This window comes from Schistocerca nitens, chromosome 4 (genome assembly GCF_023898315.1).
Source record: "Schistocerca nitens isolate TAMUIC-IGC-003100 chromosome 4, iqSchNite1.1, whole genome shotgun sequence".
NCBI lineage: Eukaryota > Metazoa > Arthropoda > Insecta > Orthoptera > Acrididae > Schistocerca > Schistocerca nitens.
In genome coordinates, this window is record NC_064617.1 from 877,072,843 (window position 1) to 877,098,486 (window position 25,644).

The following is a 25,644-nucleotide window of genomic DNA, read 5'->3' on the forward strand; positions in this document are numbered from 1 at the left end:
TGCACAAAATAGCAAAATAGATAAAAAAGTCTGTTGAAATTTAATTGTTTCATTAGGTGTTCCTGTTGCGAAAAAGAATATCCAATATTTAGTGAACAAAAAATGAAAAAAACATTAGGGAGGATTTTTACCACTATTGTTAGTTGCATTACAACATCTAGCAACTATTGGTTCAGTAGCGGGTGGACTTGAAGCAATTGCAAATACAGTTATAAATAAGAAAAAGCCAATATTGAATTGGAAGAACCAAAATGTCATACTCTAGCAGTAGAAAGTAGGGGAAAAGCGTTGAAAAATTAAAAAATCAAAGAAATAATCAAAAAGTGTAATAATGCTTCATCTAATTTTGACACAGAAGAATTAGTTAAACAATTATAAAAACATATTTGGACATTGTTCTTATGACTTATGAAATACATAATGAAAAAAATTTAGAACATGGAATAGTAAATTTAGATACTGCTGATCATGTTGGTATGCACTTGTTTGTTATTATAAGAATGAAGATATAATTTTACTTTTTCATTTGGAGGAAATATACAAAGGAACAAGTAAATTATTTAGAAAAAATGATTTATGTTGTAATATCGAAACAGTACAGATATATGGTGAAGTAATATGATTGTATTACATCTGTTTTAAGACTATTCTGTATTAATTATAAGTTTAATGATATTTTTAATTTAATAAAAGGATTTGTTTAAAAATTAGCTGCAGTGTAAAGGTCAAACAATTAATGGTAAATAAATTTAGAAAACATAAAAAATGAACTTGAAACAAAAATTTATCCAAAAATAGGAAGTTTGATTCAACAATTTCATAAGGAATAATGTATTGATTTTAAAGGCAGAAGAATAGCACACATACAAGGTCAAGTAAATGGTAATGATGCTCCTATTCAACAATACTTACAAAAAAAAATTTCACATCTTCATAAAAATCTTCAGTTCTTATAACTCAAAGGAACGAATCCATATAACATAAATCACTATTTTCATGATATCTTGGTTTCATAACATAATAATGGTCGTCATACATTTTTTCGAAATACCTACAATACTAATTCCATTATAAATTTGTTTATTCAATATTATAATTATTTTTTCCATATGAACTGCAACACATTTTCCAAAAATATAGTTTATGGTCATAATTTCGTTTTGAAATGTAACTTTTATAATGTTTTACATCTGTTACAATTTAATATTCCATCTATTTATAATATTTTCCATTGTTGTTCCAAAAACTTAATTATTCATTAGCTAGTAGATATCTTTTTCAGATTCGTTAACTACACTTTTTCTCGTTTCTCTTTTAAAATCATCGTATATCTTCAATTTATGTGATTGTTCAAATGAGATGATTTTATGAATTTTCGTTAATTTTAATCCAAGATTTATTGAAAAACATATTTTTCTTTGTTATCTAACGATGTTAATAATGTATTTTCTCCTTCTGTTGCTATTGATAAATAGTTAGGTAGTCATGTAATTTTTTGGGTATTGTAAATTAACTTCTATAATATAACCATATTTATAATCATCTGAAATTTTGAGTATTTTTTCTGAATCAAATCATTCTGGTTCAAACCAACTGAAATTTTTAAATGGCAAAAGTTGAGACATTGCCCTATCATATAAATTATTTTTACTTTTTATTGTTTTTCTGACTCAAAATTTTTCATACATTGATCATTTGATTTAGCAACCTTTTAATACTTGGTGAAATTTCACTTCGAATTCCTTTTTCAACAAATAATCATTTAATACATCTAATTAACTTTTGTCGTTTTTAATGTAGAGTCCAAAGCTAAACCGGGAATTGTAAAATAATATGATGGATCGCGATTATAAGATATAATTCTTGTATCTCTAAATTTTTTTGTAATATCTGCTATTATTGAAACATCATATTTATTATTTGATTTTGTATATTCATTTAAATGTTTTTTGCAGTTATAATCTTCATCAGAAATATTACACTGAATAAAGACATACTTTTTTAGGTAAGTTAGTTTCATGGAATCCACATATTCATATGGATAAACTCTTCAAAACACTTTGCTGTTTCCCGAAATTGCTCATTTGGAAGATCAGAGTATAACTTAATAGTTTTGGAGCCTTAAATTTAAAAATATCCATTAATCTTAATGTTGATCAGTCTTCAACATGATTACTAAAAGAAATATAATTTTGTTCACTAGTCGGAATAGAATCAACATCTTTATTATCTATTGCTAATTTTTGATAAACAAATGAGCATCATTATATGTTAATTTATGAATATAAACTAGAATACAAAATGAAGTTTGATAATTATAATTACAGTGTTTGTATGATGTCTTACTTTTTATCATTAAGTAAATTGGTTTTCAGAAAAAGCAAGATCTTTAATTTATAAAATTTATTTTATCTTCTTTAGTCATTATCATTGGAATATTTTGAAATATATTTCAGCAATTATTCTAGATTCTTGTTTTAACATTTCAATGAATTTTTTTGCTGCATCTTTACAAGCATACATAACTAGTTTTTAATTATCACTGTTAGAATATTTAACGTGATCACTGAATGAAATTGATAAATGTTTTTGATATTTAATCTTTATATTCTTTGCAATCATTTTCATTGTTGTGTAATTTTTCTTGTAAATAAAAATATTTGAAACATTTATCACAAAAATAAATTTTATGACCATTTTAGTTGATTATGAACTAATTAATCTACACAGACTTTTATCCAATAATAATATGAATATATTTCATTAAAAACTGGTAATTGTGTTTTTCTGTTTGCTTTTTGTATGGTAAAGAGGATACACATTACTGTTTCTTCTTCATCATAATTTTCATCTACATAAATATAAATTAAAATATTTGATCTATTTAAAATTTTTGAATATCTGTTAACTGAACAGGAAAGTTAATTTCCTCTTTTCCAAAAATTACATCTAATCTAATATTTGTATAGTTATTATCTCTTTCTATATGGTCATTTGATAGATATAAAGCTGATATTTTTTATTAAAGAAAACATTTTTGATATGTGTTTTTTACATTAATTTAAGCTATTATATGCTTAACTCCTTTTGGTAATTCGATATAAGAAGAATCATAAATTTGTTTGTGTATAGTAAACTGTTGTTGTTGTTGTGGTCTTCAGTCCTGAGACTGGTTTGATGCAGCTCTCCATGCTACTCTATCCTGTGCAAGCTTCTCATCTCCCAGTACCTACTGCAACCTACATCCTTCTGAATCTGCTTAGTGTATTGATCTCTCGGTCTCCCTCTACGATTTTTACCCTCCACGCTGCCCTCCAATGCTAAATTTGTGATCCCTTCATGCCTCAAAACATGTCTCACCAACCGATCCCTTCTTCTAGTCAAGTTGTGCCACAAACTTCTCTTCTCCCCAATCTTATTCAACACTTCCTCATTAGTTATGTGATCTACCCATCTAATCTTCAGCATTCTTCTGTAGCACCACATTTCGAAAGCTTCTATTCTATTCTTGTCCAAACTATTTATCGTCCATGTTTCACTTCCATACATGGCTACACTCCATACAAATACTTTCAGAAACGACTTCCTCACACTTAAATCTATACTCGATGTTAACAAATTTCTCTTCTTCAGAAACGATTTCCTTGCCATTACCAGTCTACATTTTATATCCTCTCTACTTCAACCATCATCAGCTATTTTACTCCCTAAATAGCAAAACTCCTTTACTACTTTAAGTGTCTCATTTCCTAATCTAATCCCCTCAGCATCACCCGACTTAATTTGGCTACATTCCATTATCCTCGTTTTGCTATGGTTGATGTTCATCTTATATCCTCCTTTCAAGACACTGTCCATTCCGTTCAATTGCTCTTCCAAGTCCATTGCTGTCTCTGATAGAATTACAATGTCATCGGCAAACCTCAAAGTTTTTACTTCTTCTCCATGAATTTTAATACCTACTCCGAATTTTTCTTTTGTTTCCTTTACTGCTTGCTCAATATACAGATTGAATAACATTGGGGAGAGGCTACAACCCTGTCTCACTCCTTTCCCAACCACTGCTTCCCTTTCATGCCCCTCGACTCTTATAACTGCCATCTGGTTTCTGTACAAATTGTAAATAGCCTTCCGCTCCCTGTATTTTACCCCTGCCACCTTCAGAATTTGAAAGAGAGTATTCCAGTTAACATTGTCAAAAGGTTTCTCTAAGTCTACAAATGCTAGAAACGTAGGTTTGCCTTTTCTTAATCTTTCTTCTAAGATAAGTCGTAAGGTTAGTATTGCCTCACGTGTTCCAACATGTCTACGGAATCCAAACTGATCTTCCCCGAGGCCCGCTTCTACCAGTTTTTTTCATTCGTCTGTAAAGAATTCGCATTAGTATTTTGCAGCTGTGACTTACTAAACTGATAGTTCGGTAATTTTCACATCTGTCAACACCTGCTTTCTTTGGGATTTGAATTATTATATTCTTCTTGAAGTCTGTGGGTATTTCGCCTGTCTCATACATCTTGCTCACCAGATGGTAGAGTTTTGTCATGACTGGCTCTGTCAAACTCTTCACGCAGTATCTTATCTCCCATTTCGTCTTCATCTACATCCTCTTCCATTTCCATAATATTGTCCTCAAGCACATCGCCCTTGTATAAACCCTCTATATACTCCTTCCACCTTTCTGCCTTCCCTTCTTTGCTTAGAACTGGGTTGCCATCTGAGCTCTTGATATTCATACAAGTGGTTCTCTTCTCTCCAAAGGTCTCTTTAATTTTCCTGTAGGCAGTATCTATCTTGCCCCTATTGAGACATGCCTCTACATCCTTACATTTGTCCTCTAGCCATCCCTGCTTAGTCATTTTGCACTTCCTGTCGATCTCATTTTTGAGACGTTTGTATTCTTTTTTGCCTGCTTCATTTACTGCATTTTTATATTTTCTCCTTTCATCAATTAAATTCAATATTTCTTCTGTTACCCAAGGATTTCTATTAGCCCTCGTCTTTTTACCTACTTGATCCTCTGCTGCCTTCACTACTTCATCCCTCAGAGCTACCCATTCTTCTTCTACTGTATTATGTCCCCCATTCCTGTCAATTGTTCCCTTATGCTCTCCCTGAAACTCTCTACAACTTCTGGTTCTTTCAGTTTATCCAGGTCCCATCTCCTTAAATTCTCACCTTTTTGCAGTTTCTTCAGTTTCAATCTGTAGTTCATAACCAATACATTGTGGTCAGAATCCACATCTGCCCCTGGAAGTGTCTTACAATTTAAAACCTGGTTCCTAAATCTCTGTCTTACCATTATATAATCTATCTGATACCTTTTAGTATCTCCAGGATTCTTCCAGGTATACAACCTTCTTTTATGATTCTTGAACCAAGTGTTAGCTATGATTAAGTTATGCTCTGTGCAAAATTCTACAAGGCGGCTTCCTCTTTCATTTCTTCCCCCCAATCCATATTCACCTACTATGTTTCCTTCTCTCCCTTTTCCTACTGACGAATTCCAGGCACCCATGACTATTAAATTTTCGTCTCCCTTCACCACCTGAATAATTTCTTTTATCTCGTCATACATTTCATCAATTTCTTCATCATCTGCAGAGCTAGTTGGCATATAAACTTGTACTACTGTAGTAGGTGTGGGCTTCGTGTCTATCTTGGCCGCAATAATGCATTCACTATGCTGTTTGTAGTAGCTTACCTGTACTCCTATTTTTTTATTCGTTATTGAACCTACTCCTACATTACCCCTATTTGATTTTGTATTTATAACCCTGTATTCACCTGACCAAAAGTCTTGTTCCTCCTGTCACCGAACTTCACTAATTCCCACTATATCTAACTTTAACCTATCCATTTCCCTTTTTAGATTTTCTAATCTACCTGCCCGATTAAGGGATCTGACATTCCACGCTCCGATCCGTAGAACGCCAGTTTTCTTTCTCCTGATAACGACGTCCTCTTGAATAGTCCCCGCCCGGAGATCCTAATGGGGGACTATTTTACCTCCGGAATATTTTACCCAAGAGGACGCCATCATCATTTAATCATACAGTAAAGCTGCATGTCCTCGTGAAAAATTACAGCTGTAGTTTCCCCTTGCTTTCAGCCGTTCGCAGTACCAGCACAGCAAGGTCGTTTTGGTTAATGTTACAATGCCAGATCAGTCAATCATCCAGACTGTTGTCCCTGCAACTACTGAAAAGGCTGCTGCCCTTCTTCAGGAACCACATGTTTGTCTGGCCTCTCAACAGATACCACTCCGTTGTGGTTGCACCTATGGTACGGCCATCTGTATCGCTGAGGCACGCAAGCCTCCCCACCAACGGCAAGGTCCATGGTTCATGGGGTGGGAATTCTAAACTATTTATATAAAATAAAGACCAATCACATTTTTTTCCTTTGCATTTCTTCTAGTTCAGATTATAGTTTATTGATTAATATTTGATGATAACCTTCTAAATCAGTTGTTCTTAGTAACACTTGATTAGTTGTTTTAAAGCAAAATTGTTGTATTTCATAATGTCTTTTAAAATTGCAATAAAATACCATTTTAGCTTTAATCCCTCTTGTTAGTATTAAAATATTTTCTAATATGGTGATTATTTTTTGTTAATTTAATTAAAAAATTCTTTTAGTTATCGATATGATCATTATTATTAATTCTATAGTTATTATTCTTGAATTAAAAGCTGAAGGTTTTCTATAAATTCATTTAGGAGACTTAAGAAACCGTCATCCTCTAGAAAATTGAAACCTGTTAAATGTTTTTAAATTTTTTGTTTTACTTACTTGATATTTACCTAAAAGAAGCTATTGAAAATAATTGTCTTTATTATTAATATTGTTCTCGGATCTATTCATAAGATCGATTTATACTTGATTATTAAGTTTAGAATAACTTTTTAATTTTTCAATTTCACAGTAAAAATCAAGATCATTTAAAGATCTTTTATTCAATTCATTACTATTATGTTTTTTTTAATACTGTCAATAGCCTTTAGAAAAGATGCACTAATTTTTCTATATTAAGTTTGGAATAACTTATTAAATTTCTTTTTTACAATTTGATCTATGATATTTTACGTTTTATATGCTAATTCTTTCTTCTTCTTTTGTTTCATAGTAAAACAGTCAATAAATTCCAACAGATCTCGTCTAGTTACATTTGAATAACCATTTTCATTAGAAGAATTTTCTACATCATTCTAACTTATGTCACGTTTTTCTTTACAATAATTTTCTAAGTATTGAAATTGCTCAACTTTGGAATTCATTTTTCGCTTTTATTTATATTTAAAAAATTTAGGCTTTAAAAAATTGAAATTAGTCTTAGAATTTTGTTAATTTAAATTTGAGTGAACAATATAGATAGGCAAGGCTTAACAGAGCTTATTTATGAATAGAAAATGTATTAGATTTAAATTTTTTAAATAAATGAAAATTTGGTCCATGGGTATAGGACTGTTCAAATAGTATTTATCGAGATGTTTGGTATAAGAATGCTGTCTTATCTGCTGGCTCGTTACATAGTAATGATGTGTTATGATTTACTCAGTTTGTTAGCACAATCACATCTTCTTCTCTAAAAATTCCTTCATAATAGTGAAAAGCCTGCACCAAACACTTACTAATACAACTTACTAATACTCAGGTGGAAATATAGTGTGGTATGTTACTGTCAGTGTGGGAACAGATCAGCATAGTGACATTGTGACACAATTCCACTGCGTTGGGTAAACATGAGGTACATGTTGACAAACTCTTCATCAGTAAACTTACTGACACTGCTGTGGGTCACTGTTAATCTACAACAGACACTGCATGAGAAACCAGTCCGAGACAGAACCAAGCAGTTCTGGGCGAAAGTGAGAGGGTGTGGAGTGACGAGGGCATTACAGTTGTCAACAACAAGTACTCTAAATGCACAGTAAAAGTTTATTTGCAAACAGGACACACACAGTGCAACTACACATTTCTACAGATTTTTTAATGCAGAATATACCGAAACAAAAATGGAGGTTAGGGCAGAAACAAAATGCAACTAGTCTCTAACAAGCCACCAGAGACCACAGGTACATTATACACAAATATTTTGTAGGTGAAGATCAGGTTCATTGTGTTTGTTTTAACTCTTAGCATGTTAGTCATAAATGTTGTAATGAAGGCAATAATTTTTGCAGTCAGCTTCAGTGCAATTTGTAAGGAATGTTTAAATTTTTCTGTATTTCATTGTTATCATTCTATTACAAAAACTTTTGTTTCATATGGAAAGTAATTTTATCAAATGTTACAACCATTAAATATATCAGTAAAAGAGTTCATTACTTCTGGGCCATAACATATCAGAAAAGGAGGATATATATTGGAAGTGATTCACTGTTTTCTATGAATCAGTTATTTAAATTCTTAAAATCTTTATCGAAAAATGAAATAATATGCGATTTTCTATGTCAATATATGGCATTTATATTATACTACTTGGGCTGTAAATAGCTTTTATATTGTTAAACTATTTTCTATGTCACATCTATAGATTCCATGGATAAATCAGTTAATTTTTATAGAGTAAATCTTGAACTACCATCATGGCCATCTCGCATCCTGCTGCAATAAATTGCCAATGGTTGTCACTAAATACAGCTATGTAAAAAAAGAATTCCAGCAGATGATGTTGGTTTAAAAGTCAAAATGTGCAGTGAATCGATTAAAGTCATTGGAATAATGATGAATGCTATATATATTTTCACTTTAATTACATTTTAGATGCTACAAAACATAGTCTGCAACATATGAAAGTGTTCTAAAGTATAATAATGTACAAAAGAATACCAGAAAGTACTAATTCGTTTCACAACTCAAGTAATTTATATGAAGGATTTAAAAAAGTGTTGCTCAGAAGAATAATCAAAAAAACCTATTATGCAGTTGTATTTTGACACCTAATAATGTATTTGAAAGCTTGATACATATGTCTTAAATTTATCATTTTTTGTAAAATCATAAAATTAACAAAATGTAACTTCATAGACAGCGATATACTGATAGCTTTACTTATCTATTGCTGTGTTACTAAAACAATGTAACTACACTCATTTCTCTGTAAAATTACTGTTGATTTGAGATTTTCCATTTTTAATTTCCCATGAGCTGTTGAGTGTTACATAGATTTATTATTGTTATTTTTGTGTACATAGAATGATAACAAAATTGATACCAAGGGATGTTTTTAACGAAATTGAAGAAGTTTATTTGAAAGAAATGTATTAAAATCCTTTGCCAATGGTAATAAATAAGTTCATGGGGAACACTTATCAAGCTATTACAAGAAGAAGCAAAAATGTATCTCTTGTATTGACAACACAGATGTGGCACTTAAATGTATATACGCTAACAAAAGGACAAACTGCAGTGTGGCTAAAAATGGAAATCTATCAATAAAAGCCTACAATATCTCTAGCATATGTAATTTATGGAGACAATAAAACAATTGGAATAATTAAATCAATTATTGGGTTACCCTAAATTTAATAAAATAATAATAATTTATGACTACCTTTTTATTATGTACCATTCTACAGATTCTATAGAAACTAATAGAGCATACAGTAATTTCTGTCGCATTGTATTGTATTCTTTTGGGAACATGTGTTTAGGCAGTATAAAAAACAAAAAATTATTGGAATAGATGTTGCAGTACCAGAAAAATGGGAAGATAGAAATACAATATAAAAATATGCTTTTATTATTAACATATTACCTAAAAAATTACAGAATGTGCAGAGATACCTCTGAGATAATGGTACTATGTAATAGTGTGTTTGAAGGATTTTGTTGACACAAATTGCGTGAATCTGGTGAGAAGGAGGATTTTAAGTGAATTCTGTTTCAAATCTTTTAGTTCACTGGATTAATTATCAATGTATGTATCATAGCCTTGAAATTTAATGAAATGAATTTATGATTTGTTAGTAATCCTGTTAAACACAATTGAAATTGTTATGTACACCATGTATATTATGTGATGCTTGTAAGTACATGAATTAATACATTAATAACGTTAAAGCACCATAATGTTTCAATTTTTCTGAAGCACATAGTGAGAACTTAATTTGTATTGTAAAAGATTTATTATGTTTTCTAGCTTGTGAAGCTAATTTATGTTTGTTTATTTATTATTTGTAAACAGTACACATATGTGTGGCATTTGCAGTCAATAACAAATAAAAACGTAATTAAAGTACATCACGGTTCTGTTTATTTGTGCAAAATGTATCTAATTTGGATCATGATCAGATAGGCAATAGTTACGCTTTTCAAGACTTGTCCAGAACAGTTAATACCATTCCATTACACATAACGATTAGAAATAAACTTTTAAAGTGCCCATTGTGTTAATATTTATGCCAGTGTCACTTTCCTGGGCATCACTAGGTTGAGACAAGTGGTTCTATTGCAGGTGTACGTAGGCTGTTTAGGTTCTTATATTGGTAACACCATCGCCACGTAGTGCTCTGTATGAAAATCACTGGCTGTGCTGTGTGCAGTCTGTGGCTGGTTGGCGTTGTTGAAATATTCTCTATTGTAGTGTTGGGCAGCTGGATGTTAACAGTGCGTACCATTACGCAGTTGGAGGTGAGCAGCCAGCGGTGGTGGAAGTGGGGAGTGAGATGGCGGAGTTTTGAGAGTGGATGATCTGGACGCATATCCATCAGAGACAGTAAATTTGTAAGACTGGATGTCATGAATTTATATATATATATATATATATAATGACTTTTGAACACTATTAAGGTAAATACATTGTTTGTTCTTTATCAAGATCTTTCATTTGCGAACTATGCCTAGCTGGCAGTGTTGGCGCTCGCTGTATTGCAGTAGTTCGAGTAATGAAGATTTTTGTGAGGTAAGTGATTCATGAAAGGTATAGGTTATTGCTAGTCAGGGCCATTCGTTTGTAGGGAGTATTGAAAGTCAGATTGAATTGCGCTAAAAAATATTGTGTGTCAGTTTAAGCACAGTCATTTATAATTTATCTAAGGGGACGTTTCATAGGCAAACGTTTGGTCAACTGATTTGGTGTATTTCAGTAGCAGGCAATGCGTGTCAGGGCCGCTGGTGTTGAGTCGCTCGCTGCTTGCATGGGAGCGTTGGAAGCAGTGACTCCAATTGGCAGTCGCTGCCAAACAAAAATCAGGAAAGTAATGAGAGATGTGACTTCGTAGGCTTTGCCAACAAAATAACTTGTAATACTTGTTTTGAGTTTGGTGCCGGACGTTCAAGTCGAGGTGACACAACACTTGTCTTTCTGTGGTTCAACTGATTATCATCTTCAGGCGAGACAAAAACATCTTCAGGCAAACAAAAACGAGGTTTCACTGCCATCACTAAGTGTCACAGCTGAGTCTTTGTTTGCACTGAGTAGGAGCCATGCTGCTCATATCCTTGACTTTAGGACTCAGCTGTGAAATACTGAGAAGAGTGTCACAGCAATGAGAGAAGTTTGCTAAATTCAGCCTATACAATTGATTAAAGAGCAATAAACATAAGATAAGAACAATAGCAGAAGTAATGCTAGAGGGACGACAAGCTGGTCTCTGTCCATCGACAACATTTTTACCTTTAAAGGGATCCAGAAAGGTTCAAAATCGTGAAAGGTTCAAGTTTTATTTTTTTGCATTTTAAGGAGTTTCACTCCTTCCCCTTTTAATTGGTATATACATTATTCAGTTCAGAAGTCCACAACTACAGTATATTTAAAATATTTTTTAAATATGTTCTGCATGGGCGTGACCCACTGTGGCGTTGTTAAACTGGTGTCAAATGTTGTACTCAAGAATCTACATCCTCATCATGTACATTTTAGTGGTGTGAGAGAAAATAAGTGTTAAAAAATAAGTATTGTGGGTAACCTGTGATAGTTCGATGTATGTCGCTCGCTCAGTTGTCAGGTGTTTCATGTATATTTACTCTTTTGTAATCCTGAAAATATTTGTAGTGAATTCTGTTCATTGAAGACTCTGTTTTATTGATGGATAATCGTTGGTAAACTTAAAGAACTAGAAATCCTCTAAAGGCTTTTGAGAAAAGGAGAAAGGTTGGGAAACCAAATGTAGGTGTTATTACTGCAAACAATAAAGATGATTACCAAGTGTGAACCTAATCTTGCTGGTACACCTGCCCATTGCAATGAAAGTGAGAAAGAAAGTACTTCACAAAGGAAGTTTGGTTCAGTTAGTAAAAAGTATGGATGAATATCTTATGGGCCAATCTGATGTCAATGAAATATTCGATATATCAGTTGTCAATGGAATTTTTGCAAACTGTGTAAGATATATTCAGTATAGTGAAGTTGGTCTGGAACTTTCTATAAAAAATCATGTAGGACTTGCCAGCGAAATGGAACTGAAATGTGTTATGTGTTAATACATGACCACCTTTTGAAACAGTGTTGCAATAGCTCCAAATGAAGAAAATAGTAGCAAAATCTATGAACTCAACATTAGATTTGTTTATGCCTTGCATACAGTTGGTAAGGGTGCTACTGCAGGTGTAGCTTTCTGTGGCATGATGAATCTTCCAAATGCTCCAACCAAGTTTATGAACTTTAATAGTTTTATAGGATCTAAAGTAGAAGATGTGTGTATAGAATCTATAAAGAAAGCTGTGGAAGGGGCAGTAATAGAAGACAGTGGTAACTTGACTGCAACATTCGATAGTACCTGGCATAAACAGGTACGCACATCTCTTCATGGTGTAGTATCTTCCATCAGTAAGGATACAGGGAAAGTTTTGTATGTAGTAGTAACATCTAAATATTGGAGGTATCCACAAAAGAATAAAGGTAAACATGAAAATAATTGCATAGTTGACTACAGTGAAAGTAGTGGAGAAATGGAAGTGGCTGGTGTTGCAAATATATTTCAAGATTCTGTTGTGTGTGACCAGGTGCGATATGTGAATTACCTTTTCGATGTTGATTCTTCAATGTTCAACCATACTCAAGAATTGAAGCAGTATGGTGATGATTTTAAAGCGAAGAAAATTGAGTGTAGTGGACACGTACAGAAACGAATGGGATCAAGACTTTGGCAACTGAAAGCTTTGTACAAAAAAACAAAAACTCAGTAATGGTAAAGGGTTGCATGGGAAGGGAAGGTTAACTGACAGTGTAATTGATGAAATACAGAACTACTATGGAATAGCTATTACGCTATTACGCAACCCCCCCCCCCCCCATCAACCATGGACCTTGACGTTTGTGGGGAGGCTTGCGTGCCTCAGCGATACAGATGGCCTTACTGTAGGACTGTAGGTGCAACCACAATGGCGGGGTATCTGTTGAGAGGCCAGACAAACGTGTGGTTCCTGAAGAGGGAACCACAGTAGTTGCAGGGGCAGCAGTCTGGATGATTGACTGATCTGGCATTGTAACACTAACGAAAACGGCCTTGCTGTGCTGGTACTGCGAACGGCTGAAAGCAAGGGGAAAGTACAGCCGTAATTTTCCCCGAGGGCATGCAGCTTTACTGTATGGTTAAATGATGATGGTGTCCTCTTGGGTAAAATATTTGGGAGGTAAAATAGTCCCCCATTTGGATCTCCGGGTGGGGACTCCTCAAGAGGACGTCGTTATCAGGAGAAAGGAAACTGACGTTCTGCAGATTGGAGTGTGGACTGTCAGATCCCTTAATTGGGGAGGTAGGTTAGAAAATTTAAAAAGGGAAATGGATAGGTTAAAGTTAGATATAGTGGGAATTAGTGAAGTTCGGTGACAGGAGGAACAAGACTTTTGGTCAGGTGAATACAGGGTTATAAATACAAAATCAAATAGGGGTAATGCAGGAGTAGGTTCAATAACGAATAAAAAAAATAGGAGTACAGGTAAGCTACTACAAACAGCATAGTGAATGCATTATTGTGGCCAATATAGACACGAAGCCCACACCTACTACAGTAGTACAAGTTTATATGCCAACTAGCTCTGCAGATGATGAAGAAATTGATGAAATGTATGATGAGATAAAAGAAATTATCCAGGTAGTGAAGGGAGATGAGAATTTAATAGTCATGGGTGACTGGAATTCGAGAGTAGGAAAAGGGAGAGAAGGAAACATAGTAGGTGAATATGGATTGGGGGGAAGAAATGAAAGAGGAAGCCGCCTTGTAGAATTTTGCACAGAGCATAATTTAATCATAGCTAACACTTGGTTCAAGAATCATAAAAGAAGGTTGTATAGATGGAAGAATCCTGGAGATACTAGAAGGTATCCGATAGATTATATAATGGTGAGACAGAGATTTAGGAACCAGGTTTTAAATTGTAAGACATTTCCAGGTGCAGATGTGGACTCTGACCACAATCTATTGGTTATGAACTGTAGATTAAAACTAAAGAAACTGCAAAAAGGTGGGAATTAAAGGAGATGGGACCTGGATAAACTGACTAAACCAGAGATTGTACAGAGTTTCAGGGAGAGCATAAGGGAACAATTGACAGGAATGGGGGAAAGAAATACATTAGAAGAAAAATGGGTAGTTTTGAAGGATGAAGTAGAGAAGGCAGCAGAGGATCAAGTAGGTAAAAAGGCGAGGGCTAGTAGAAATCCTTGGGTAACAGCAGAAATATTGAATTTAATTGATGAAAGGAGAAAATATAAAAACGCAGTAAATGAAGCGGGCAAAAAGGAATACAAACATATCAAAAATGAAATCGACAGGAAGTGCAAAATGGCTAAGCAGGGATGGCTAGAGGACGAATGTAAGGATGTAGAGGCATGTATCGCTAGGGGTAAGATAGATACTGCCTACAGGAAAATTAAAGAGACCCTTGGAGAAAAAAGAATATGAATATCAAAAACTCAGATGGACACCCAGTTCTAAACAAGGAAGGGAAGGTAGAAAGGTGGAAGGAGTACATAGAGGGTCTATACGAGGGCGATGTACTTGAGGACAATATTATGAAAATGGAAGAGGATGAAGATGAAATGGGAGATACGATACTGTGTGAAGAGTTTGACAGAGCACTGAAAGACCTGAGTCGAAACAAGGCCCCGGGAGTGGACAACATTCCATTAGAACTACTGACGGCCTTGGGAGAGCCAGTCTTGACAAAACTCTACCATCTGGTGAGCAAGATGTATGAGACAGGCGAAATACCCTCAGACTTCAAGAAGAATATAATTATTCCAATCCCAAAGAAAGCAGGTGTTGACAAATGTGAAAATTACCGAACTATCAATTTAATAAGTCACAGCTGCAAAATACTAACGTGCATTCTTTACAGACGAATGGAAAAACTTGTAGAAGCAGACCTCAGGGAAGATCAGTTTGGATTCCGTAGACATATTGGAACACGTGAGGCAATATTAACCCTATGACTTATCTTAGAAAACAGATTAAGGAAAGGCAACCTACACATCTAGCATTTGCAGGCTTGGAGAAAGCTTTTGACAATGTTGACTGGAATACTCTCTTTCAAATTCTAAAGGTGGCAGGGGTAAAATACAGGGAACAAAAGGCTATTTACAGTTTGTACAGAAACCAGATGGCAGTTATAATAGTCGAGGGACATGAAAGGGAAGCAGTGGTTGGGAAGGGAGTGAGACAGGGTTGTAGCCTCTCCCCAATGTTATTCAATCTGTATATTGAGCAAGCAGTAAAGGAAACAAAAGAAAAATTCGGAGTGGGTATTAAAACCCATGGAGAAGAAATAGAAACTTTGAGGTTCGCCGATGAGATTGTAATTATGTCAGAGACAGCAAAGGACTTGGAAGAGCAGTTGAACGGAATGGACAGTGTCTTGAAAGGAGGATATAAGATGAACATCAACAAAAGCAAAACGAAGATAATGGAATGCAGTCGAATTAAGTCGGATGATGCTGAGGGAATTAGATTAGGAAATGAGACACTTAAAGTATAATGGAGTTTTGCTATTTGGGGAGCAAAATAACTGATGATGCTCGAAGTAGAGAGGATATAAAATGTAGACTGGTAATGGCAAGGAAAGCGTTTCTGAAGAAGAGAAATTTGTTAACATCGAGTATATATTTAAGTGTCAGGAAGTCGTTTCTGAAAGTATTTGTATGGAGTGTAGCCATGTATGGAAATGAAACATGGACGATAAATAGTTCGGACAAAAAGAGAATAGAAGCTTTCGAAAGGTGGTGCTACAGAAGAATGTTGAAGATTAGATGGGTAAATCATATAACTAATGAGGAGGTATTGAATAGGATTGGGGGGAAGAGGAGTTTGTGGCACAACTTGACTGGAAGAAGGGACTGGTTGGTAGGACATGTTCTGAGGCATCAAGGGATCACAAATTTAGAATTGGAGGGCAGCGTGGAAGGTATAAATTGTAGAGAGGGAGACCAAGAGAATATACACTAAGCAGATTCAGAAGGATGTAGATTGCAGTAGGTACTGGGAGATGAAGAAGCTTGCACAGAATTGATTAGCATGGAGAGCTGCATCAAACCAGTCTCAGGACTGAAGACCACAACAACAACAACGACAACAACATTAGGCAAAGCACACACAGTGTCGATGAAATGAAGTTGGCCTTTTGGACTCTTTTTTTCATACTTTTTCTACCGATTAAAGTCCCCATCATTACTTGAGCCCCAAAAGAGAAAACAGTTGGAGTAAGTGTAACAAGGGATTGCTAATTAGCGAAGTGTACATTCATATACATAGTCTACCCGATGCGGAGCTGGCACGGTAGCTCAGCGTGTTCGGTCAGAGGGTTTAACTTCCCTCAGTAATAAAAGAACTGAGTGAAGGGATCAATGAACAACCTGAACGGGTATCATGAGACGTCCGCCCCGATCATATACATCGAACAAAATAGAACAAAATGAGATCAACAAAGAGTTAAAAAAAAAGGATGCGGTAATGAAGGTGACATAACATATTTTAGAGGCTTAGCAGCACCTGAACTGTTGAAAAAGTGTGTTCATCGAAAAGTTCCTTACACCAATGAAAGTGTAAATAGTGTTACATGTTCAAGAATCCCCATGACTGTGTTTATTGGAAAAGAAAAACTTCACTTTTATGTGTATGACGCTGTTGCTACTTTTAATGATGGTAACGTTGTAAGGTGCAAAGTGTTTCGAAATATGGGAATGAAGATAGTTTTCAACATGGTACGAACATTGCTTGCTTTAGGCAAGGAACGTCTTTGGGCTGCTGACAGGGCTGAAGTAGCCTTGAAATATATGCCAAAATAAACAGAAGGAGGTCAAAGAGGAAGCTGGAGGAGGAGTTCGCAGAAGATGGAGATAATCCATTCTTGTCATTCAATTCCCAAAGCGTTTATTAATTCATACAATTTTCATGTTTTCTCAGTATCTATCGAACCAGTTTGCTTCAGATTCCCAGGAAGTGTTACACAGTCCCATCTTCGTAACTTAACACATTCTTTTTTCAAAAATCTGTATACTGTTGATTTTATAAATAAAAAATTCCCCAAAAAAGTAATCCGTTTTCATTGCAATAGAAAAAAATTAATCTCTGACAACTAATTTCAAATTTTTAAAAGTCCCTGTCTTAGGTTGTAGCCAATACTCCAAGAAATAACCTGTAAAAATTTCAACTTCCTAGCTCAAACACGTTCTGAGAAAACATGTAATTTACTAGCGCTAGTTTAACATTGGAAAGATAGGGCTTTCTGTAGGCCCTTAAACAATGTAGAATAAAGTCGAGAATGCAGTTCAGAAAAGTATGTAGCATATATAGATTTTAAACATGTTTTAGGCAAACTGAAATAATTGTTCTGTGACTGAGGAAATTTGTTTTTTTCTTTATGTTTCGGTCTCAGCTGCTGCTGCCGTTATCGGTTTGGGTTAACACACCGTTTCTCAAACCACACATTTTAATATTAACCGTGACTAGTCGTACAATATGGCGCCCAAGGGCAGGAATAACTTCTGTACAGAAAGTCAAACTGTTAGCCCATGTGTCTACTATTACAGTACTCACCTAAGTTAGACTATATGACTACTGTTGATGGGGGACACTCAGGCTAACTTATCAATGAGAGTACTTGTTGCCTACAGTTTGACTTTCTGTATAGAAGCTATTAGTTCCTTATGGTACCATATTATATAACTAGTTACAGTTAACGACAGGATGTATGGTTTTAGAATTGGTGTGTCAGCCTGGAACCTATAACCACTACAGTATATATTGTATATTCATGCAACTGAGACGGAAAAATAAAAAAAATTCAAATTTCCTCAATACTATAACGGATGTGGACATCCAGTCAGTAAAGAGTGACTGTGAGATGTCTAAACCAATGCATTGTTTTCAAAAAAACGAGTAGTTGAAGCTTGTAATAAAACTGAATATGATGAGATAAATATACTAACCGATCTTTGATCATATCAAATCACCGATTAAATGATAATTAAATAGACACCCTAGCTGCAAACAGGCGTTGATATACTACACTGGGGACATGTTGAAAATGTGTGCCTCGACCGGGACTCGAACCCGGGATCTCCTGCTTACATGGCAGACGCTCTAACCATCTGAGCCACCGAGGGCACGGAGGATAGTGCGTCTGCAGGGATTTTCCCTTGCACGCTCCCCGTGAGATCCACATTCCCAACATGTCCACACCACTACATTCGTAGTGCGCCTAATAGATGTTTGCCCATCATACTCATTACTCGTGGCAGATTAATCTACCAAGTCCCGTACGAGTTCGGGCATAGCGTGTGCGTTCACACGAGAAGGTCAATGGCCGGGAAGCCATATTTTAACTATATATGACGGTAGTATCTGTTCCCGAAAGAACACATACCGTGGATGACCATGCAGCTTTGCTAGAAATGAAATGATAATTAAATAGACACCCTAGCTGCAAACAGGCGTTGATATACTTCACTGGGGACATATTGAAAATGTGTGTCCTCGGTGGCTCAGATGGTTAGAGCGTCTGCCATGTAAGCAGGAGATCCCGGGTTCGAGTCCCGGTCTGGGCACACATTTTCAACATGTCCCCAGTGAAGTATATCAACGCCTGTTTGCAGCTAGGGTGTCTATTTAATTATCATTTCATTTCTAGCAAAGCTGCATGGTCATCCACGGTATGTGTTCTTTCGGGAACAGATACTACCGTCATATATAGTTAAAATCACCGATTCCCAAGCTGAAGACTCAAAACCCAGAAACTCACTACCATGTAGCGACACGAAAATGTATAAACGTCGTCATGTAAACACTTAATGTAATTATGATTACGATTATAGACTTCTTAAAAAGATAAGCAGTGATAAACAATTATCTGTACTTTATTTTTGAAATGTATGTTTTAAAGACGATTTACACAAATAGATCGATATATGACAGTATTTACTTTGCAACATGTTGTTAGAGGACAAATCCTTGGGCAGTTTGTAAAACGAGTTTGACGTTCGAGGATGGAGTACAAGTTATGTATGTTGTGTTAGCATGTTGGTTGATTATAGTCAGTATTGTGAAGTGAAATGACTAAAAATATATCTATTCAACAACAGAAACTCCACCTGCGTTTATATTATTTAAAGAAAATGAAGCCGAGCACCCTCTAGACCAGTATACAAAGTTGCATTTCAGAATGGACTACGAGCCAAAACTTTCAACGAAGAAGAAGACTAAAAGATGAGTATTATAAACACTGTTCATTAAGATTGCAAAGTGCTGCGAAAATGTGACCAGCCGCCCAAATTTAAGTTTACTTCAAAATTAATAAATCGATTTTGGGCTACAAGAGGGTGGTGACGGTCAGAAGCTGCATTGAATGTTTTTTACAAATGAAGAACTAAGGTCTGTTAAAAAATGACCTAGTATGGAGAACGAAAATTGTGCACCATATCACCGACAATATATAATGTACACATACAAGCGATAGTCTTCTTCTTATTCTGCCAATTCAGGGATCAGGCCTTATAGCCTGTTCCAGGCTCACCAACTCTTCCTCGATTTTCCCACACTCCTTCCAATAGGATTACATTCCACTGTTTGTCTAGGGATTCTCTGAGGTGGTATACACAATATTTGCTCTTTCCAGTTCTGTTTTCGTTGGATTTCTTTTTTAGCTAATGACTGTACCCCTAGTTGTTCCCTTATTTGTTCATTTCTTATTATGTCTTCTGCTGTGCAGCCTTTCATTAATGTAAGGAACTTAATTTCTGACGTTTCAGGTTGTCTTAGGTCTTTTAATTTTCATGTCCAACTTTCTGCTCTATATAGTAATGTGGGTAGTGCCACGACATTACAAAATTTCATTTGGGATTTTCTTCTAGTTTTACCCTTCAGTGTTCTTCTTCTTATCATGCCACCTGTATGTTGATAGGCGTTAGTTTTATTATTTATATCTTTCACTTCTTCAAAAGTTATATCACATCTTAGGTACTGGAAATGGGTCACCTGTTATTATTATATTCCTGATTATTATCTTAGTCCTTAATTGTTATGGGGTATTTATCTTTAGATTATAATTTAGACTTATATTGTTTAATCTGTGTATTGCAATTTGTAGTTTGTCTTCACTGCCCTGTGTAATTACCTGGTCGTCGGCAAAAAGCATCGTATTTAGAAATTTGCCTAGGCCAACTCTTATACTTTCAGGTATTCTGTCCATCATCCATTCCCTAACCAGGTCGTCGATGGAGATGTTGAACAGTGCAGGTGACATACTACAACCTCGCCTTACTCCCGAGCAGTAGCCAGAAATTTTGATCATCATCTCGAAAATTAAATATGTAAGGTGTCAGGCAAATCCAACACTTTCCATGAAAACCCTGACATGATAAGCAAATCCAATAGTATGTCACATAGCTCCGAATAAATCGTGACATTAAATTAACCAAAGTAATACGAGTAACGAGTGAGCAAATGGAATACCACAGACTAACACAAGAATGCCTAAATGCATGTCATACCTTCCTACCGTGAGACAGACGCAGTTCCGAGGGGAGAAACGAGAACAGAAGCCGAGAGCAGAACCGTGTTAAGCTGGAAGGCCCTACGATAAGGGACGGACGGACACCCATGTCGCCAGCTAACCTCTAGGACTACACCACCCGCAAGTTTTAGTGTGAGATTTTTTCGCGTCTCTGTTACGTCAAGACCATCCCCCAGCCCATGTTAAAAGCTGGAGCCCTCCAGAAGAACAGTATAGATATTACGATAACACAAAAAGGGCTACACCACCCGCAAATTTTAGCGTGAGACTTTTTCGCGTCTCTGTTACGTTAGGACCACCCCCCAGCCCATGTTAAAAGATAGAGCCCTCCAGAAGAACAGTATAGATGTTACGATAACACTAAAGGCCCACACCAGCTGCAAGTTTTAGCGTGAGACTTTTTCGTGTCTCTGTTACATTGCAAACTTTAAAAACATTGCCCCACCACGAAAAGTATAACGTTTCTCATTGGATAGACAGAATTTTTGTAGGCGGAGCTTAAGGTTAACATTGAGACCCTGATTGGTCAGATGAAAACACAGCCAGATAGTTTTTTTTTAAACCAACTTCGGTAAATTGTAGTAAGGAGAAGTTAGGAGAGAGTTGCTTCCGAGACAGCTAGGTGAGCAGAGCTGTGCTGCCCGCCGCCTCCTGACGAACACCGACAAGGTAATGAACGCACGCGATGCCGCATTTTTGAGCGCATAAGGCTTCACTCAGAACTGCAGAAGTCTGATCTGTTACACCCCTTTTTGCGTAATACTAGTGTCGATCGTCAATTAAAGCTCTTGGTGTTCACATTCGCCACTTTAAGTAAAAATCTGAAACGCGATGATTTTTCTGTTATATAGTTATTGAGAAGCCACATCAGCCACTGTAATTTACGACAAGTTAGATAAGTAATTAAAGATAATTGAGGGTCACTGTAGACCATTTTGATAATTTTCTCTCTTGTGAAACTTCATTTAAACTTAGATTATAGATGTGATATGGCATAGGTCATCCTTCGATCCATTGTAGAACTTGGAAACCCATTCAGGGAATATTCGTTCACATTTTTTGTTGAACGCAGTCGGTTTTTACCACCCTGTATTAAAACATTTCCTTTTATCAATAGTGCAATTTATAAACTATGTTTTGTGAGTAGAAAAAAATTCCCAATGGTAAACTTAACTGCTTTTTCGACGTTATTTTACCAGCTAACTAAAAATAGGAAAGCCTTGAACCCCTTCCACCAAATTTAGTTAGTATTAAGATTCTTTTACAGGGAGTGCAGTGGAGCTGACGCTGAAATAATTAAGTATTTGGTTATATCATCGCTAGTCTCACTAAACACTTCTGAATTCTACATGTCATGTGTGGTCTGGCGTCTCCTTACCAGCAACAGGTCCCAGGTTCAAACTAGTCAATTCCCTAAAAAAAACACGCTCAGAGCGTCGTTGCGCGAAAGTGGTAGGGAGACACGATATAGAACAAACAGACACCACGCAGAATGTTTAGAAATACACATAATTAATTTTTTGTTTGTTGCAGGTACCTGCCTGCTGTCCTAGTTACGCATCAGACAGTAGCTGCTAGGAGAGCCAAAACAAAGTGGAGATGCCTGCTGGTAACATGTAGTATCACATGGTAATTCTGGTGCACAAAGAGCTGCGAATCAGGATGGAGGCATTAATGGAAAAGAACATCGCCCCTCCCCCGCCCCCCAGAGATTCGCATTTGAGCTCACAAAGCATCTCTATAATACGAAGGACATCCAGTAAGTAACGCAACACATTTTACGTTTGTCAAAGCAGATTGGTTTTATTCAAGATTCCCCAACCTTTTGCCTACAGAACCCAATTTTTCAACATAATTTCCGTTCAATGCGATCGCCTTACGTCACCTTATTGGGGGAGCCTGTAACCCCCCATGGGACGACTCTACTGGTCGATGTCAGAGCCAGTGTCTTGTTGCATTCAGGGGAGGTTTACTATCTTTTGGCTCAAAAATCGATTTTTTTTAAATTGCGTTTTTGGATCCATAAAGGTGTTTAGAATCCACCCTTGAAACGGTTTTTCCGAATACGGAACGGAAATGTTTGTTATTCGCGGTTGAACAAAAAAATGCACTTGACTGAAATCGGTCTTTTTCACGCACCAGTTTTTTTCTTTCGGAGGACGAGTTTTTTTACCGGTGCTTGGGAGGAAACACACAAAATTCAAAGTAAAGTTTGAACGCGTGTGTTTGGAAGTTAGCTCCCAAGCATTTGCATTTTGGTGCGAAGACTGTGGAGATTGCGACTTTCCTGGCAGTGAGCAGCTACAACGAAGAGTATTGAGCAATTCTGAAGACCATGACAACGATGGACGTCACCCTGGGACTCTATTCGAAGAAGTTCGTCAAGCATTCGGACGACCACCGGATTCAAGCGGCGAAAAGCGCTTGTCACATGCCATACGAGCGGCTCTGGAGCAGCGCAGGATGGCCCAGATGGAGCAGAACGCCCTCTATGAGGAAGAGGAAGGACTAGTTTATGGACCCGGAATAGCAGATTGAACGTAAGTTGCATAATATTGAATTTACATGTAGTCAAAACTTCAAACGCGTTTTTCTCGAAATAACGGTATGGTAACTTCAAATATAGTGAACCGATTAGCATGATTCTTTGTTTCCGACGTAGCTATCTAAATCTTTTAGGAGTTGTACCACTTTTATTCCGATCAATCAACTATAAATTGTTTTACTTGGGCGACAAAGTCGAAAAATCTATGAAAAAACTGTATTTTTTCAAATGGCCTACATTTTGTTCCCTATGGTCCCGGGGTCAGGGATTTTCTCTGCCTCGTGATGGCTGGGTGTTCTGTGCTGTCCTTAGGTTAGTTAGGTTTAAGTAGTTCTAAGTTCTAGGGGACTGATGACCATAGATGTTAAGTCCCATAGTGTTCAGAGCCATTTGAACCATTTGAACCCTATGGTCCAAATAACTTAAGCGAGGTACAACTCCTATAGAATCTTATACACTTCGCTAACGTCAACTCAATTTTGATTTCAGACGAGCCGGTTGAGCTGTGTCATACCGCGCATGGAGATCTACATCGAAATTTTGTTTCGTTCCGACGTTCTTCGACATTTCCGATCGAAAAAATTCCAGTTTGTAGAGGAAATATCAATAAACATTCTGACCAAATTTGACATTGATATCTGTAACCTTCAAGAAGAATATAATAATTCCAATCCCAAAGAAAGCAGTTTAATAAGCCACGGCTGCAAAATACTAACACGAATTCTTTGCAGACAAATGGAAAAACTGGTAGAAGCCGACTTCGGGGAAGATCAGTTTGGATTCCGAAAAAATGTTGGAACACGTGATGTAATACTGACCCTACGACTTATCTTAGAAAATAGAGCCGGCCGCGGTGGTCTCGCGGTTCTAGGCGCGCAGTCCGGAACCGTGGGACTGCTACGGTCGCAGGTTCGAGTCCTGCCTCGGGCATGGATGTGTGTGATGTCCTTAGGTTAGTTATGTTTAAGTAGTTCTAAGTTCTAGGGGACTGATAACCACAGCAGTTGAGTCCCATAGTGCTCAGAGCCATTTATTTTTAGAAAATAGATTAAGGAAAGGCAAACCTACGTTCCTAGCATTTGTAGACTCACAGAAAGCTTTTGACAATGTTGAGTGGAATACTCTCTCTCAAATTCTGAAGGTGACAAGGGTAAAATACAGGGAGCGAAAGGCTACTTACAATTTGTACAGAAACCAGACCGCAGTTACAAGAGTCGAGGGACATGAAAGGGAAGCAGTGGTTGGGAAGGGAGTAAGACAGGGTTGTAGCCTCTCCCCGATGTTATTCAATCTGTATATTGAGCAAGCAGTAAAGGAAACAAAAGAAAAGTTCGGAGTAGGTATTAAAATTCATGGAGAAGAAATAAAAACTTTGAGGTTCGCCGATGACATTGTAATTCTGTCAGAGACAGCAAAGGACCTGGAAGAACAGCTGAACGGAATGAATAGTGTCTTGAAAGGAGGATATAAGATGAACATCAACAAAGCAAAACGAGGATAATGGAATGTAGTCGAATTAAATCGGGTGATGCTGAGGGCATTAGATTAGGAAATGAGAGGCTTAAAGTAGTAAATGAGTTTTGCTATTTGGGGAGCAAAATAACTGATGATGGTCGAAGTAGAGAGGATATAAAATGTAGACTGGTAATGGCAAGGAAAGCGTTTCCGAAGAAGAGAAATTTGTTAACATCGAGTATAGATTTAAGTGTCAGGAAGTCGTTTCTGAAAGTATTTGTATGGAGTGTAGCCGTGTATGGAAGTCAAACGTGGACGATAAATAGTTTAGACAAGAGAGAATAGCATCTTTCGAAATGTGGTGCTACAGAAGAATGCTGCAGGTTAGATGGGTAGATCACATAACTAATGAGGAGGTATTGAACAGAACTAGTGAGAAGAGAAATTTGTGGCAAAACTTGACTAGGAGAAGGGATCGGTTGGTGGGGCATATTCTGAGGCATCAAGGGATCACCGATTTAGTATTGGAGGGTAGCGTGGAGGGTAAAATCGTAGAGGGAGACCAAGAGATGAATACACTAAACAGATTCAGAAGGATGTAGGTTGCAGTAGGTACTGGGAGATGAAGAAGCTTGCACGGGATGGAGTAGCATGGAGAGCTGCATCAAACCAGTCTCTGGACTCAAGACCA

General features: G+C 36.3%; 1 protein-coding gene and 1 non-coding gene across 2 annotated transcripts in view; both read right to left on the minus strand.

Annotated features, from left to right (window-relative positions):
- Window positions 1-25,644, minus strand: part of LOC126253379 (chitooligosaccharidolytic beta-N-acetylglucosaminidase-like) — a 374,039-nt gene that overhangs the window by 69,073 nt on the left and 279,322 nt on the right. The gene's annotated exons all lie outside the window — the stretch shown is intronic.
- Window positions 18,475-18,549, minus strand: Trnat-ugu (transfer RNA threonine (anticodon UGU)). The gene has a single exon. It is a non-coding gene; the product is annotated as a tRNA-Thr (tRNA).